The sequence below is a fragment of the Acanthisitta chloris genome, unplaced genomic scaffold (genome assembly GCF_000695815.1).
Source record: "Acanthisitta chloris isolate BGI_N310 unplaced genomic scaffold, ASM69581v1 scaffold2724, whole genome shotgun sequence".
Taxonomy (NCBI): domain Eukaryota; kingdom Metazoa; phylum Chordata; class Aves; order Passeriformes; family Acanthisittidae; genus Acanthisitta; species Acanthisitta chloris.
In genome coordinates this window covers 60,365-79,573 of record NW_008667497.1, presented here as the reverse complement: position 1 = coordinate 79,573, position 19,209 = coordinate 60,365, and the positions used below count along the sequence as shown (strand labels likewise).

The 19,209-nt window shown below is 37.3% G+C and overlaps 1 protein-coding gene across 1 annotated transcript in view; it reads left to right on the top strand.

Moving 5' to 3' along the window:
* The window catches only part of ME1 (malic enzyme 1, NADP(+)-dependent, cytosolic), a 118,909-nt gene that overhangs the window by 45,477 nt on the left and 54,223 nt on the right, over window positions 1-19,209 (top strand).

The following is a 19,209-nucleotide window of genomic DNA, read 5'->3' as shown; positions in this document are numbered from 1 at the left end:
CCCATCATCCCCAGTTAGCTGCCACTCCCTTGTTGTAATCTTCCTGTGAAAGTTGCTGGTTTGGCTCTACCCTGTATGTGTTTGTTCCTCTGCTGAATGTTCCCTTTCACATAAAAGTGATGCATATTTTTAATAGATTCACCTTCCTAACAGAAGGTGCAGGGCATTAGAAATTGCTCTGTGGTCCATGTTTTGTGAATCTCTGATGTCATATATTCCCTAACTCAGCCTTTCCTTAAAATGCATCACTGTTCTTCATACTTAAGGAAGTCATCAGAGTCAAGCAGAAGATTGTCTCAGTAATGTTTGAAGGTCTGGTTGACATGCTCTTTTTACTTGAACATCTTTAAATCTCTGTAATTTTGAGCAATTTTAAGCAATTTGTGTTTGTTTGACCTTCTGAAAGATCACTTCTCAGCTAAATCTGTCATGGGCAGCAGTGGTGTTTGAAGTGGAGCACTTAAAAATTGTAATTCAAACTTTGCATGGTTTACTCGTGAATTGTTCTGGCTGTAGTATGACATCTGTATTGATTATGATACACATTTGCTAAGGTGAAGGGAAATGTGATGTAGTTAAGTCAAAATTAAGTCCATTTGCTCAATAATTTCATATGTTCCTAAATTCAGATTTGTGTTTAATGTGTCACTGGCAGACTCAGCACTTGCAGCTGATTCTGGCATAGTGAGTCTGACTGTTAAAGATGCAGGTCATGATTCCCTTGTCAGCCATTGTGGTGATCTAGGTAATTGTATAGTTTGGTTAAATGATAGATACTTTTTCCTCATAAAAGTTTTTTATGTTTTTCCTCTTGTCACTTTTCTTAGCCTTCTGCTGGATGTTTCATTGGGGGAGTATTTGCTTTGCTAATCTTAGATGCATCTTGGTCTGTTAAATTTTAGGTTAGTCATATTTACTGTTAGTTATTGCCACAGTTCTCCCAAAGAAACTTTCTTATTTAGCATTGCCTAATCAATTCTGGGAATGGGAGAAGTTCTGGGGAAATCTGTTGTGCTTTCAGTACACCTCCAAGACATACATAACCATGAACATTGGAAAGCACAAGGCTGTCATGTATTTTTAATAAGACTGAGTTAAAGACAGGTTGATGACAGATATTTTCAAGATGGAAAACTGTGTGAAATACCTATTTTAGATCTTTTTCACCTGCCTAATTCTTCAGAGAAACCAAATTCTAATAGAAGTAAGAGCCAGGATTTAGCAGCACTGCCTGGGAGCAAGAAGGAGTAGGCAGCTGTACTGGGTAGTGCACTTTGTTCAGGCTTTTCATTGGCTTCCAGAGAGTTTTCCTAGACATGCACATCATCTTGATCGATTGTTAAATTTTGAAAATCTAGATTTTTGTAAACTGATGAAGCATAATTTATGGTGTTTCAGGGTGAAGTGTCACCTTTATACAGTAAATGTCATGACTTGTAATAAAGAAAATGCTTTATGAAAAGGTGTAGTTTCATCAACTGCAGTACTTTCCTCCTCTCAGCCTCCACTGCTCTTGTCCTAGAACATGTTCTTCTGAAACAAAATTATTTATGAAAGAGCCAGAATTTTTAAAAAAATTCCAAACAACAAAGCCACAACTTAAACTATCCACTTCTAAAAGATTTTGGTTCAATATCCAGTGTGCTATCATGGCAGTACATTGTGATTCTTCCCAGATGTGGGAAGGCAGAAGCATATGGAAAGTATCTGGATTTCTGTTGACATAAATAAAATTAACATCTTTTATTTATTTACATATGTATACATTTATCTGTTTAATTGTTTATTACCAGTGCCAGCAGCTGCCCTCTGTCAGGGCAGGTGCTATAATTTCTCTGGACATTACCACGTGCTTCTTGCTTTTGTGTCAGTGCAATAATTCAGGGCAATGGGAATATTCTAAATGGAATGAATGTTTTCTAGCATGAGAAGAAATAGACAGTGGCCTTCATCAGTGAAGAACATGAACTGAAATTCAAAAACGTGTGTTAAGTTTCTGCCTTATGGAGAAATGGATCATAAAAACATTTATATAGAGGAGCAGATTTTTCCAAATGTCAAGTTGTTCTTAAACATCTGTGTTTACAGAGGAAATTCTGGGAGGAGGGATTGCTAAACAATACTTTGTGAGCTGGGATTGATCCCTGTGTAACCAGAGGAAATAACTGTCTTTTTATTCCAGTTCCTATTTCTTCCCTGCTTGACTATGATGATGCAAAGAGAAGTATATCAATGGCTAAGAGATATTCATGTACAACACTGAAGGGATTACGGAAATGCTTGAGGGGAAAATGTGTAGAATGGAAATAGAACAAGAAATGAGAGGGGGGAAAGTGCCTTTTTAATAACAGAGCTTGGATTTTCTTGTCTAATGCAAGAAGTAGATTTAAAGAGCCTGGAAATTTTTTCCGTATTTTGAAGGATATTTCCTCTTCACAAATCTGGTAAAGATAACTCCACCCTGAACCCTTCCAAAAATGTCAGAGCAGGGAAGAACAGCATCCTACCAGCTTGCTTTCTGCTGCAGATCATCCACAAAGGAAGGCATTGTACACTGGGCAGGGACAATACTAACTTGCACCTCTGGTCTGTGAGCAGATAGGAAACTTAGAAAATGGAAAGAATCTGTTGTAATTCCCATAGTTTGTTTCCTTGCCTACCTACCACAACCCTAGAGAGCTGGGTGGAATTATTATTTTGCTATGAGCCCATGGATTTGCTATGAGCCCACAAATCCCCATGGATTTGTGATGCACAAAAGCAGTCCTGTATCACTGAAATTATCTTTCTGTGCATGTGTGATGATAAGTTTTCAGTTGCACTTCAAGATGCAAATAGTAGTGGTGGACCCTTGAAAATAATACCATGTGTAGTTTACGTTCTCTTCTGTAATCATATTTTGATTAAATCCTTCCCTGCTCTGTTTATAAGATGCTTTTCTCAAGTTTGTCAGCTATAAACCAAGCTGCTGACAATTGTAATTCAGTATGTTCCATCCTAAATTACCATGATGTAGTCATTATTCCTCATTTGCCTGATTACATTATTCACAGATGGTAGCAGTGTTTCATTTTACTTCATGTGTTACTTTAAAAGAGTGTTTTATGGTAAATATGGTTTAGCTAACTTTAATATGTTAAAAAAATATGTAAACAAAATACAAAAATGTTTTAAGAGATGTTTTCATTTGGTAGATTACATTAGAATATAATTCAATTTGTGAACAACTTAATTCAAACAAACCTTTCTTTTGGCAAGATAACATACTGGCAAGAAGCCAGCTTAAAAGGTGCATGTAGATGGGCATCATTAAGGAAGTGGTTGGACTACATGGGGGTTCTGACAGTATGTTCAAGCACAGATTGTGAGTGTCTTTGTCCTCTTTGGCACTGTAGTTGTGCAAGACCAAGACATATATCATGCCTTTATGTTCCCATATTGATCAAGTTAAAGAGGGTGTCAGAAAGTGTACAGGAAGAAATGTTGCTGCAACAACTGCCTCCAATGGCAGATTTTGTGAAGATCTTTCTGGTTAGAGATTTTGTCAGTGGGGCTTAAGTCCTTTGATGTCATTTTTCAAGTGTATGACAACCTGCTCCTTCCACCATTCAGTGAACATAAACTTCCTAGTGAAGATCTCGGTGTAGGGTAGGGGAAAGATGAGTCCTTAGGCAGTAGCCCATAGACTGCCTTGACTACAGCTACAGCTGCTCTTTGAAGCTACCCTGAGCTGCTTCCTGTGTTTACACCTGAGATTCATTTACAGTCATTGATGGATTTGCATTCTTCCTGAAACTGCTTGGGCCCAGACTTCCATGCTCACCTAGACTCACAGATGGATTTTGCTTATGGGGGAAAACCATTCAGGAGGATCCTTAGGTTGTGTGACTATTAGAAAAGGCCCTTGAACTAAAAAAACATTATGGTTTTAAAACAGGGACTGTTTCTGTGGGTAGTGGAGAGTGCTGTGAAAAAGGAAAACTCAACTTCATTATCAGGATTTTTTTTTTCATAGTAGTTCAAGCAACTGTCATGGTTTGCCCGAGAAAAAGATTAAATTTTGTGATTAACTATGATGTCTTGTAACTGTTAGCAATTGCAGCATTTAAATTGTCAACAGCTGATGCCACATCCAGGAAGCTCGTTAAGGAACCCTGAACCCTTCCCCAGGCCAAAGTGCTTGGTAGAGTATCCCACTTGGAATTGTCCTTGCATGCCTGTGTAGGGGAAACAGAGAAGTAACCTAGCTGTAGTATGGGTTTTGAGATGGGATCTTTGTGTGCTCAGTTGTCAAATCCAAGGAACTCTGAAATGGAGGAAAGAAGACATCTACTTCCGTATAGTCTGTAAGGTAAGGGGCAGTAGGTTAATTAATTCACTCCCAGTATGAGTATCCCTATAAACAGTATATTACAGAAAGAAGAACATGGCCAAGCAGTCTGTTTTGGGTTTGTTATTCAGTGCATTGTAGCCCTCTTCTTCCCTTTCCTGTTGGTTCATTTGGTGGTTAAATCATATCTGATTGCTGGAAGTGTTAAAAATATGTGCTTACAAACCTTTTGGATGCAGTAAGTGGTAAAAGGAAAAGTGAATCTGTCAGTGAAGCAAAATCACAGCAGGATAGACAGACCCTAATCACATCAAGTTTATTTGTAGAGAGAGATCTGTTATTGTTTGTAATGTGAGACCTTAGAGAAATTCTTCGCAAAGATGAGCAGAGGAGCCTTGAAGAAATAAAACCTCATTCATCCCTTAAAGAAAACAAAAAGTAATGAAATCCTCAAACACAGTACTGAGGGAGAAGGCTATTGTTTTGTTTTTGTGGAACAAGAGAGAGACAGTGGGGGAATATTTTAGTATTTTTAATATGCCTCTTGTACCAAAACTGATTCTGGAGCACAGAATTGGATGTATTTATGTTCTAATAATGCTCCGCTATGTCCCAGACTTGCTGCAGCCATTCAAAACCCAACAAGTGAAGAAGAACATGCTGTTCTTAAGCTTTTCTTCTCCAAACTATTTTAAGAAGGGATTTTTCAAATGGAAAAGGCCTGGGTAATCTCAGTTACTTTCCTTCATCTTTTATAGCTCCAGCAAATGGTGGGCAGGATTCCCAACAGAAGTTAGCTGGTGCAACTGCATTGTAAATGGAGTGAATGTTGATTTATATGAACAATTTGTGTGAGTGTAATATTTTAACAAGGTTTATATTGTTGTTACGGAAGTACAGTAGTTTTCCAGGCCCTAAGAAGCAGCAGCAGATTCTTTTTTTTTTTTTCCTTTGGAAACTCTCATAAAGTAAAATATCACATTTTTGGCCACAGTTCACATCAGAATGCAGTAACATATCTGCCCCTCTTATCCCAGCTGTCTCTCTTTCCCCTGAGAAGTCAAGAATTATTTCTACCTATATTTCAACTCCCAGGAAAACTTTGATTCACTGTCAGTCTGGTTAATGGGATTGGGTCCTTTACCCCTTCACAGTGACACTGCTGTGCAATATTCAGGGTTTGCCACCTGAACTGCTGCTGCTGAGATTCCTGATCCATGGCAGTGGATCAGCCCATGTCCATGGGTGCCTCTGCTGCCCAGTTGCCTACAAATAATAAGCTCTTCATAAATATCACTGACATAACCTATTCGTCATTTGGTTGTTACTAACTTGCTTTGCCACTGGCTGATGTAGCAATAAACCATCATGGCTCACTGTTTCATGTGTCAGGTACTTGCAAATTGCTCTATAAATGCATTTTTATACTGTTTTTCATTGTAGTTGTACCCTTTTAGCATGATAGAGATGCATTGCTGTGGCTCTTCACTGCGTATCCTAGAAATGAAGTAAATTATTTTAGATCTCTTCATACCCAAGTATCAAATTTTTTTTTCATAAGACTTGTCATCACTGCATTAAAAATCAACAGTGACATTAGACAAAACAGCTGTAGCCCCAGAGTAGACAAACCACAGTATTCCCAGAATTTAATTATTCATGCTTCTTGAGGTTGTTGCAAGACAGAGTGCTTACTAGAATCAACAGGTTTTTGTACAGTCTTCCCAGGAAATTGCAATGGAACCTTCGGCAGCTTCCCTGGCCATCCTGGAATCTGCAGTAGTAATCCCTATGGCATTACATAGCCATGTAGCCTACTGAAGTGTGGACATAAGGTACTTCTGAAAACCAGGATACTTCTCTTTTGGTGCTTAACTGTGCATTTAAATGCTGACTTGTAAAATGCAAGTATTTAACCATATCCTGAGATTATGGCCATGTTAGTCTTTCAGCTGTGCAAACCTTGTGATGTGAACTCTCTGCCAGGGTTTTGGGACTGGGATTCAAAAGCATGCCAGAACCAAATTCTGCAGTTGTATACGTTCTCAGTTGAATGCTTGGAACTGCTTCTCTCCTTCTAACCCTGCAGTCTCTCTCTAACAGTTTCACGCCAGGAAGTCATACTGAGAGCTTGGTTAATCGTAGGGAGCTAAAGACTGATGCTTTCAATTGCAAAATTGTACAATCAATTAATTTTACTGATTCATTGTCTTTTTATTTAATCCAGAGGTAAGGGGACAGTATTTGGTATCTGCAGGATTTTGGATACTTCTGGAAATTCCAGATACACATCTTATTTTTGCATTAGCAGTCATTAGTGTTTATACACCTCTGTAAAAAATATTAGCCTGGCAATGGCTGAAAAATGCAATATGACACTTCAAACCCACTACCATATGCGAGTGCAGTTAACTGACACTTCACTGGTGCTCACAGTGGTGCCAGTGCTAACAACTCCTGAATAAATCATGTTATCTATTTAGCTAATGTATTTGTTTAATTGCAAAATTATAAAAGTTCTTTGCAATTCAGTAAGTGAGTTTATTTGAATAACTAGATTTCTGGAGTTCCAAAGGATGCTGGTTGTGTCCCCAGAAGCAGCTAATAGTCATCTGGTAGGTCATCTCTATATAACTGGGGGTGTATATGAGAGGAAAAAAGGAGCACATTTTGAAAAATAGACTGGGATTTCAATGATTCAACAATCCTTTTTTCCTAATCCCTCACTCTTTGTAGATCTTCCTAATAATCTGGTGGGAAAAATTTCTCCTGATCTCCCTGCATTGGCTCTTGCAGAAGAAAAATCTTTACTGTTTTATCTCTGGCACAGTGTTTGATGTTTCTCCTTCTAAAAATGAGATCTAGCTCAGTACAAAACCAGAAAACTGTCTGTTTCAAACATTATACTTTAGAAACAGCAAGAGAAGTATCACTTAGTTGGCAAACTGTATTTCAGAATTTGGTGGGTTTTATCGTCAAAATTAATCATTCATCTACTTGTCCATCTGTGTCAAGCCTAAATGGCTTCTGGAAAGAGATTGCTCAAAATGAACTGTGCAGGTTTTAATAAAAATGGAGTTAAATACTGCTAGAAAATGTAAACCCTTCTTTCTAGAATTATAGAACCATAGAAGATAGTATTTCTGCAAATACTTAGGTAAATGATACTATAAAATTCATTTGATTGTAATTGTTTTGTGGTTAATTTCTACTGCTAGAAGTACATTTCAGGGTTTTTTTCCAATTTCCTTTTTTTTTAAAAGACTTTAATGGAATAGATGTATGGAATAATTGCTTTTGCTGGGGATAGCGCTCTGATCTAGAAAACATGCACAGGAGTTATTTTTCCTTTAGCAGAACACATGAAGAGGAACAATCTTATTTGTGTCTGTTAGATAAACTGAAATGTAATGATCGTTACTGTGTTGGAAGAGTCTTCAAGTCTGAAAACATGTTGAGGAAAAAATGCAGTAAAAACAGTGCTCTTTTCATAAGCCATTAACTGCCACAAAGAATTAAACTTATACTGTGTTCATTTTGGGTTCCATACAAGCTTTAAAAATGTTTATTCAGCTTATTTTTTGTCTAGATGTCACCTGTGTTTTTGGTTCTGTGCTTAAGAACAGAAAACACTGTGGGTCAAGTTTCTGAAATGCTACAATTTTCATAGTAATCTTGTCTCTCCCATGCCTTAACCACCCATGAGAATCTCCAAATTAGCAGTAATATGTAAGTCCCCTTGCTTAGATAAACTGGGTTTGTACCGTTTGAGGACTAGAGGGAATGGTCATAAACTGAGATAGGGGAGATTCAGATTCGATGCTAGGAAATTATTTTTCCCTGTTAGGGTGTTCAGGCACTGGAATAGGTTGCCCAGGGAGCTGGTGGAGTCACCATCCCTGGAAGTGTTTAAGAGGTGTCTGGATCTGGTGCTGGAGGATATGGTTTAGGGGTTACAGCAGAGTAGCAGGTTAATGGCTGGACTTGATAGTCTTAAAGGTTTCCTCCAACCTCTATGATTCTATTCTATGCTTCAATTAAAATGAATGTGTGTTTATCTATTTATTTGTTTATTTTAGCCTCTTTCAGTAGCTGCAAAATGGAAAGCCTGCCTTGTTAAAGGTTTTGCATTTGCGAGCCATAAAGTTATCTGAAAACCTTTTCCATGGCCAGGCATAAGAGTCCAGACATTTAGAGATCTTTTTACAGTATCAAATTTTTATTAAAAAGGCTTTGATTAATCTTTTCTTCTGAAAAATTGATTATGATCTGAGCACGTGTTTGACTTCTGGAGTACTCCATTTTTTCAGATGTGAGACAGCCATGATTCTACTGAATTTAAACTGGGGGAAAAAAGCTAGTTAAGTCATTCATCATTCACATTTATACTAGATGATTTAAGAATGCCATAACAGTTACAAAGAAGTGCTGTATTAAATTTGTTAATGATTCTAAATTTGTATTAAAAGAAAGTAATTTTTCAGCTTAGGCCAGACTGCACAGTGTTAAAAGTTTGTTTTCTTTTCTTTGCCAGAAAAGTATAGAAGCTGTAAATTATATATGGAAAATATTTTTAAAGAACAATATTTTCAGGATAAGGGAACTGAGTGCAGCTGGTTTTGTATATTTTCCAAATCAGATTTCAAAATGGGAACCAGCTGCTCATCTGTTGCTCTTAGCTAAAATGCCAGCAGATGCTGGTTGTCAAATGATGGCCATTTTAAAAATAATGTACATGAGGAATATGGAGTATGATCTCGATGTCAGAACCAGTTGCAAATCCTCTCCTAATTGCAGCACCATCTTCAAATGCTGCAGGCCCATAGCCTAAAGACACTTAAGTTTGCAAAAAATCCAGAATCAATGAGGTAATCATGGTGTATATCAGCCACTGTGCATTTTCAACCATCTTTCTACCTGAATTTATCATGCTTTTGCACCTGTGCTGTTTGATTGCATTAGCAGACACCTCCATCTGAGCAGGTGGTTCCTGAGCCTTGGTCTCTGGACATAAGAACTGGCAGCACTGTGCTTTTGTCCCAGATGCTTTCTTCTTTGAGCTCTATAGGCAGGACTGCTTTGATGTTGGTCTTTGGCACAGGAGGGAAAACTGAGCTGGAGGCAGGCTATGTGGCTTTGCTGTTACTGCTGGTTTTCTGGGAGTGTGGGATATGGTTTGGTTTTAAAAGAAGAACTACATTTTCAGCAGAGGTGCTGATAAACACATTAAATCTAGATTGGACTGTTAATAAAAGTCAAACACAAATTGCAGCTCTGATAAAACTTTTTGCCAACTGTTATACTATAATCAACATTTTGAGTTGATCCCCATACACACTCATTGGACTCAAGGTGCCTTCTGCAAATATGCAGTATTGGTGCAAAATCTCTTCTTCCACAGGTTGTGTTGTAGCCATCATTCTGCTTCTTTGGGCTTTGTTGTATTACAAAACATCAGAATAATGGAGTTTGTAATTGCAGAAAACTTTGAAGCACAAGACAAGGAAATGGCTATTTCCTATGACTCAAGTATCTGCATGGCATACTTAGAATTAGGTGCTAAACCAATTCTTTTTGCTCCATGTTTGGGAGGTAAGATGGTCGAGGACAAGGAGCTAATATGAACATAAGCAGTTGCAAAGGTCAACGGAGCTATAGTGTTTTCTAAGTTGAGGTTCTTGACAGCAGGTTTAGCCTCAGGAGCAAAGGTAGTATCAAAGAATCATTTCACAGAACATGGGACAAAACAGATTTTTGACAAAGAACATAGTCTGTGCTCCAAAGAAAACCATTGAACTAGTTTCAGGTTCAATAAGTACTGCCGCACAATTTCCGAATGTTATCTCATTTTTGTCACTTTGGCTTCTTTATTTGTTAGAAATCCTGATGTAATTGGAAAAAAATGGGAAAATTCACCTAAGTAAATTATTTTGTCTGATAAACACAGTGATATTGCTCATGGGCATTTTAAGTAATGTCCTGTGCCTTAGTATTTGGGTCATTGGAGTGGTTGTTTTGCCTGTAGGTGTTTTAATGAGGTTTCAGGTATATGATTTAACTGCACTGATAAAAAAAGGTGATAAGTGCATAATCAGATTTTGAAGAGACTTTTAAACACATTCTCAGTTCTATAAGGTAAAACCTTAAAGAAAATGAAGAATGTTAACTAAACTGGTCAGGCTGTTCAGGTGTTTTCCATTGCATTTCTTCACTTGGGTTACAGAAGTGATTTTGGAGCTGTGTAATTGTTCTAAGGGAAATGGCCCAGGCTAACTCCTGCTTGTTCACAAAGAAAAAAGTGTTTTTTAAAGAAGGCATCAAATTCCACTATGGTGTCCAATTTAGAAGTCAAATGCAAATGTACAGGCAAAAGAAGCTAAGTCATCTATTTGTATGCAAACAATAGTAAATATCTCCTTTACACAAGAATGGCTGGAATGGAAAGCAATTCCATTTTTGTTGTAATTATTTTAATTAAAAAAAAAGAAAATGCTTTTAAGTTTAGGCAGTTTTTGGTAGTACAGTGTTTCAAAAATAAAAGGGACTAACTTTTGGCAGAAGTAGGAGGCAGAAAACAAATGCCTACATGCTACTCACTTGGTGTAAGGCAAGACTGTGCTATGAACTAATTTTGATGTTTTGAGCAGTGCTGATGGAACCAAAATAGACCTGGCTTAGATTGCTTTTGTCATTATGAAATGTATGCAGTTTAAATTACTCATAAACTTAACTATCATCCATGCTAGGGACACTTTTCATCTATAGTGCCTGACACTGGGATTCAGATTGTGCCTGTGGCCGAAGACTTTGTTTAAATATCATATTTATAGTAACCTGTGTTCCTTACTTTTTAATAAGGTTAATTTTATTTTTTCTTATTTAGTTATTAGGTAATAAAGTCCAGTGTTCTGCTGCTCAGAAGTGTCAATTTGAGACTCTTAATACAGGCATGATTATTATATGCTCAGAAGGAGAATGTGACAGGAGATGGTCCTCTGCTGGGAAAAACCTGATATTTTCTTTTTATATGCTTTGCTCTTATGTATGCTGTCTGAGAAGACCACCAGTGGGTGGTAATTTTTGTGCTATAAAATGACAGCTGAGGTTCCTGACTGTAGAGATCACTATGAATGAGTGAACTACACCACCACTAAATTACTGCAACTTCTATCACAGCAATCCTGTGGATTTAGAGTAGTGAAGGCATTAAAAAAAATTTAAAATGTAATTTGCCAGATTTTGTGGATTCAAGCATTCCTGATAGAGCAGCTGATGGCAGAATGGCCAATTGCATATTTTTTCCCCTAATATGGTTAGGCCTTAGTTAGGTTTTGAATGTCATGGCACAATTATTTGTGGTCGACTCCTGTTTCTTTTCTCATTGGGGCAGGGGGAAGTTAGAAGATCTTCAAGGCAATTACCTCGTCTGGTGTCCTGTGGCTTGGACATTTTTTTGCTTAACATGACAGTGTCCTACCTCACTGGTACATGAGGAAATGAACCCTCTTGCTGTCTGCAGCAAAGCATCTGCTGCAGCTGGTTAGCACAAAATATTGTTCAGTTTGAGCAGTGCCTGAGCTTTCAGTCAATGTGGAAATCAGACCTAAGGGTTCTGAAAATCTTACATTCTTGTAATAGTAGTCTGCAACTCTTCATTGACTCACTCATTCCACACTTTGTCAGTTAGTATTACTGGTTTTGATTACCTCCTATAGCTGCCTTCTCTTAGTGGTATCTCGTTGCCTTTTCTTCCTGATTGACTTCTGTGAATTCCTACTCTGCTTCCTCCTTTCTTGCTCACTTCTCTCTGGAGAGATTTGTCCAGTCCTAACCCTGCTTGTGTTCTTACTAATTTTTGTTCCTACCTATCATTTTCTGTAATCCTTCTATGTCACAGCTGTTCCCTCCTTCATATCCCTTTGGGTTGTTGATTTGTAATTCTGAGGTTTTCTGAATATATTAGTTTTGTTATTTAAATTCTTCATTTCATGATCTCCTAACTTCTGCTGTCTCTGTCATGCTCTCACTGACTGTCATTATGTCCCACAACCTTGGTTACTTGGCTGGTTCTCTCACAGCACAGCAAGGTCCACCCTTCACGGGATAAATAGGTGATGAGCAACAGCTCCCACTTTACAGCTTCTTTACTTCTTCCTTGCTATCACTATCCCTACTAAAAATAAAAAAGGAATGTCATAATGTAACAATTAATTGTGTTCATTCCTTCTCAAACTAATTTGCTTCTATATTGAGTCTCAGGAAGGGCACGGGATGGTTTCTTTTCTTTAGACCCACAACCCTTGGAGGTGGAGATTCTGTCTTCTGCCACCATCCAGCATGGAGGGACATTAAATCCTTTTGTCAGCTTCCAGAGTACAAGGGTTTAAACAGTTTTTATAACTGTTTTAGTTGATCACTGAAGCATGTCAAATTTTGCTTCTTAAGCTTTGTCCCAAATGGGATGTAAATGAAGTACTTAGCAAGCTTGCTAAATTCAAAGGATGTCACAAGATACTATCTTTATAGTCTTATTTTAGAGTGATTAATACATTGTATGTAAGAAAGAGGAAACAGTTTCTTTCCACAAACATCTGTTTATGATTTAAACTCTGCACAATATCCAGAAAAAGACTGTGTGGTGAAGACAGACTTAGGACTTTTGCCACGTATCCCACTGTCCCAAGGACTGCTCCTACACTACGATTAATTTTGTTGGTGTAATTCCAAACCTGTCATACAGAGTATCAAAATATTTGTAGTCACATACCCTACTACTAAACAAAAACAAAAGGTGTAAACTTGGGAGCAGTTCTACAGTTGATATATAATATTACTTGCATATTGATGTTATGACATAAAATTATGGTCAAAACCATATGGTCATTATCAGGGAGTTGTGCTGTAAATAGATGGGAAGGTTTGTGAGAAAGACAGGTTTGCTCCACATGCCTTTTTTCCATATTGTTTGTGTAGCAGCTCCTCTCTAGTGACAGATCCCACCTGTTTTCCATGTACCAACCATCTGGTCAATGCCAGGGATGCAGCCCCTTTTTCACAGCTTGCTAAGTCTCTTCTGGTTAGGCCTGTTTTGGTCAAGTAATGACATGCAGAGTTAATGTGTTGAAAGGGATCCAGCTAAACATTCATTTTTGCACAGCCTTACTTCTGCACACACTTTCTATTTCCTATCCGTCTCTTGGACCAGAGAGAAACATATTAGGTCAGTGTTAAAGAGGCTTTTGGGCAATGGCCTTAATAATATGCCTTGACTTTTGGTCAGCTCTGAGGTGGTCAGTTAGTTTAGATGATTGCTGTCAGTCCTTTCCAACTGGAACTATTCTATTCTCTGTGAATGAGGCTTTGTTGAGAGACATACATATTTCTCACTTTGGGTGGTACAATGTGGTGAGGAGGCCTCAAGATTAATGTAAATATGGATTTTATTGCTTGTTTGTGGTGCTGCAGTTTGAAAAACTGTTGTTCTCTCAGACGTCAGGTATGTTCCAGATAGTCCTGGTTAGGGTATACCCTTTACTTCTAGAAGAACAAGTTGTCTGTTTCTTGGCATCAAGATAATGCTGTCCCATACCACAACACTTAGTGGGTCTGTGTTTAAATTCTACCAAGCAAACACTGCAAGAATATTGGGAAAAATATGAGATTCCAGCATCTAAAACCCACTTTGGTCTATTAAAAAGTTCTCCAAAATACTTTGAAACTACAAAAAGGGCAATAGAGGTTTTTTTGGACTACAGATGAAAGCTGAGAGCTAATGAGGGGATTTTTGTAGGGCAGAGTGAAAACCACAATGTCACTTGTCCTCATAGAGAGGTGATTTATTTGGAGCTCAGGTCATGGCATTATTGCTCATGACTTAAGAAGCTTTTAGAATTTTTACTGGAGCCTCAAGACAAGTTTTGAAAACGTTTAGCTACTGAGTGCTACATTTAAGAGCCTGACTCTGGGTACATGGCTAATGCATGCTAACTTTTGTGATGCTTTAGCCTCTGATGCTTGAAGGATAAGAAGCAACATCTGGCAGTTGACAAATGGAGATCCAGAGCTGTTATTTTTGTGTTTCTCAATGTGGGGGTTGTTAGTCTTTGTGCTACACAGTAGCTTATACCTGCTAGCCATGGTACACTGACTTGGAGTGCATAAGCTGAGTCCTCTTTGTTGTATTTGAATGTTGTAACTATTTTCAGAGCAATATCCATGCTCCCAACCAGGAGATTCATGGATCAAACCCTAGAGACAGTCTCTTCTTGCTCTTTTGAGTTGTTATCCCAGAAATGATATAATAATTATGAATTTGAAAAATATTACTGTGCTTTGGTGTGGGGTTTTTTTTGTTCCTTGGGAAAGGAACTGAAAACATTTTGGACACATCTATACTTCAGATATTTAGGGGTGGGTGGGGACTTGATTATTTAGCTGAATTTTGTGGAGATTTGAAAGCACTAGCTGTCTACACTGAATGCCAGGAAATGTAGACAATTTAAAAGATGCCTATGTGTGTATATATGTATAAATTTATAAAACAATACTAATTCCAGAAGTATAAAATTGGCTGTAGTCCTAGTTTTTCAGTTAAAAATAATAGTACTGGAGATACTGAGTGGAATCTCATGGCTTTAAAACTGTTTTACCAGATCATTGCTAGATGCTTTTCTTATTTAGTAGACTTTAAACATTTCCAAGAGCTCATTATTCCCATCTCTAGGGAAGAGACTTTGCAGACAACTACAGTTATTTTGCATCTTTCCTGGCCATCTTCAGGGGAGTGGGGGGAGGGAAACAGTGTAATGGATATGTGTTTCCTGACCGAAAATCCATCCCTGTGTCAATGTCTTATGAGCATTTGGATGAGAAACTGAATAAATTCAACAACAAAAAAATCCTCTTATTGCAGTACCTAATGGCTTGGTCCAGATGATTGATCTAACTTCCTAAATCATATAGGGGAGAGATTTAAAATAAGGAAATACTTTTTTTCTACTACCTTCGTCAAATTGTGAGAAGTTTACAGAACTAATCGCAGTTCACCATCTGAACCTAATTTTTAGCTGAGTTCAGTTTATTGTTGCCTGTCAGAGCCCTGAGACAAATGAAAATAAAAAGAAGTTGGCTGGGTCTCTGTGTGAGAATACGTTTTCCTGATTTCTGGAGGAGGATGTTCAGTTGTGGTGCAATCTCCTACCAACAGCACTCTCTGTGTTCATTTGGTCATTAGAGTCAGGTGGCAGCTTTCCCAAAGCTTGTGAAAAATACATTTAATAATTCATCATTTTCATTAATGTCAGTCACATAAATTGTAATTTTTGCTTATTATTGCAGCTCACAAAAATAAGTTATGAAAATACAAGGTTCTTTAATAGTAGAATGGATGATCAGTCTGATGTTCCCAACCATTTGCTACTATATGAGCTTCTGGTTTAGTCTATAAAATGGAATGTTGCATAAGCAGTTTCAAAGTGCAACACTTACTCTCTCTTGTGCTGTTCTTTTGTTTCAGTCAGCCTTGTCTGTTATAGCTTCTTGAAGTGGAAGGAATGTTTTTTTTCACTACCTTTTGCATTACTTGAGCACATGATTCAATATGATATGAGGTTCAGAAACAGTTTGTGATTATGTTTTTTTTGTCTATTGGCAGTGAGTAGATGTTTGCTATTTTTGCTATTTAGTCTTTTTATTATTATTATTTTGTTTTAGTACAGATGATCCTGCCAGTGTGAACAAATCTTATGATGTAATCATTCTGACCCTATTTATATTTTTAGCTACTAAAGCTTAGCAGCAAATAGAAACATTAATCAAACCAAGGTTTAACTCTGTCTTTATTCCACAAAGGTGGAATTTGGAGACTGAGAGACGAAGGAGAAATATGGATGCCAAGCTCTAAGCTATCTTGTGTAAGAAAAAAAAAAGACCAGTAAGCAATGCTTCATTAAGGGGATCCAAATGAGATTCTTTGATAGTACATGACAGGTTACAAAAGAGGAACAGCATTTGGTAGTGTAATGCTGATTATATTCAGTATGTTATGGACCTTAGGAATCCACTGAACTACAACCAGCAAGGGAGGGATGGATTTTGGGAGAACCTCAAATGCCACAGTAAATGTTTTACATGCAGATTTAGATATCTGTCTGATACTGTACAAGTTAGAATCGTTATTCAGTCTGTTAACTTGCATTTCTTCATAAGACTTGCCATCCTTCCAAAAAGGTATGGCCTGGGTCTAGTTTCAGTGGATCTTCAATGGTGATTGAATCCAATAAGAATTCCAGCAGCTTAGCTCTGAAGAACCAATTTACGAAGTTCACTAAAATATATACAAAGCTCTTTTGTTGGATTAATATTTATAAATCCAAGGTATACGTGAGTGATATGAAAAAGGCAAATAATATAGATAGAAATAGAATTTATAAATAGCATTAAAAATATTCTTTTTAACTATTTGGTACATCCTACTTTCGCAGTACACCGAAGATGGGAGCTGAGATAGCTAATTTGAAGTGCATGTGTATTCAGTAAAGTCAATATGCCACAGCCATATCTAAGGATTCTAGTTTAGGTGTATCATTCTAAAGAGCCTGAAATGAAATCAGATAAAAACCACATCTCATATGCTGCCTCTATAATCTAAAATAATATGTTGAACATCAATTTCTTACTTCACTCTGTGCCAGAAATTGGGAGATCATTTGGTACATGTCTGAGGTTCCTGTGGAAGGCATAAATAATACTGTGAGAAGGATAGAGTATATTTGGCTTAGCAGAGGATTATAAACGGTTCTGAGGAGTGTGGAGCCACTTCCTTTTCCCACTTAGTCCTCAATTACAAGAGCTATAATTTTATACAGGGCTCTTTTGAGATCACTGATATAATCCCTAGGATCTTGAATATTTGAGGAGACTATGAGGAGGAGCCATTTAGACCTTCTAACCACCTGCTTAAAATGTTAAAATAGAGTTAGAACACTTCTGGGACCTTAACTGAGTCTCCAATTAACCTTTTTTCCAGTCACTCTTAATAAATATTGGAATATAAGTTTACCAGTGAGACAGTTTGGACTGAAAAGTTTGAACTTACCTCAAAGGCAATTTTTAAGAAAGCTAAATTCATGATGATAAAGTGTAACTGTAGCCACTAGCACAGGCTGTAATAATATGTCCAGTGTAGGTCAGCTGACAGCATTGCCAGTTTTTCAATGTAAAATACAATGTTCATACTTTCCCTTTCTCTTGGGATTTCAGAAAGCTTCTGTTTCTGCAATGAAAGCAAGATCAGCTATTACTTCTTTACGGTAACTTCTGGAAAAACCATTACTCTTATAAATATACCGTTTTATTGAGCTTGAGTATTTCACTTGTATGGCAAAATTTATAAACATTCCTCCAATTTTTCCCAACTAAAAATCCAATCAGGAGTGATTTTGAAGTTAATATATGAAGTCTTGAGTTCATTTAAATATTAATAGTGGTGGCAACTTTTGAAGTACCGTAAAGCCATGGAAAGGGTTTTTGTTAGTCTTTGAAGCTTTAATCTCTGTGTGGCATTTTGAACATTGTGACTTATATAAACTGTATTAGTAAAGTGTAGAAAATTGAGTATAGTTGGTAGTAATAAAATGTGACTTCTCCTTAAATTCTGGCTAATATCTTCAAAACAGTTATTACTTGAGTACTTGGGAAAGTATTCTCTCAATTTTGTTTTATTTCTTACCTTTAAACATGTGCTACAGAATTTCTTCACTGCAAAGTTGTGTTTAAAAATCTGTGATATATTTCTGATCTAATTTTATGTGATCATTGATCTAAGTGTGTTTCGGGTTTTGCTTTTTTCCCTGCAAACAACTCCTTTCCTGGTCCAGAAAAACCTGAGTCATTCATGTGAATCAGAGAGCAACCAAGCAGTTGCAACTTGGCTCTGTAATATTACTGTGACTGGTCAGAAAGCCTTGTATGTTAAGGGAGATGTAAAATGTTCTATATTTGAGTGGGAAGTGCTCCAGTTTTAGGCCAACCATCACAAGCCTAGAAGAATTTTTTTCTGACAGGCAGCTAGTTAAAGCCTGTGGAGCCTTTCTGAACTTTTATTAATTTCTGTTTTCTTCTGTAAGATATTGACTTTAGCTTCCTGATGCCAACTGCTGCAGATTAAATGTGCATTTATTAGCTTGGGTTGCTGTTTCACTTGCAGAGTTGATTGCAAAAGCTTTTTATTAATACAGAATAGTAATCTTCTGGCATAACCCAAAAGTGCCTGTTGCATATATCTTTAGAGAATCTCTGATCCTCTTACAATAATGAATGATATTGAAGCTATAATCCAGGTTCTCACTGTTCTACGTATCTGTTTAGGGAAGGGCTGAAATGAGGAAAAACACTGTCTGAGGAACAGCAGGTCCCAGGAACTAAAAGAGTTTGATTGAACACATGCTTATATGCTAACATTTTTATAATGTTTTCTGGTTTGGGGTATTTTATGTGTGAAGTGCACTGGTAGTGTTACCTATTGAATACCTGCTGAATAGCATTGAACTGGAAAGTTAAATTGAACTACCAATGCTACTCAAAGAGAACCCACACAGCTTCTGCAAGAAAGTAGCAGCGCTCTCCATGTCACTAGAATGTGCAAGACAAATCTGATGTCTTTCCCTGGGCATAGTTCTTCTCTGTGTTCATCTTTTATTAGAACAGATTTCAAAACTTTTACAGTCTTGGATCATCTCCCTTGTGGGTTACAGTACTCTGGCCTTTGTGATACAAACCTGGTTTCCTTCCAGGCGACCCAAATCTTGCTGCCAAATTTTCCTTCCTTTCCTGTGTTTTCTTCACACTTCCTCTTAAGAAAACATCCTTATTGGCTTTAC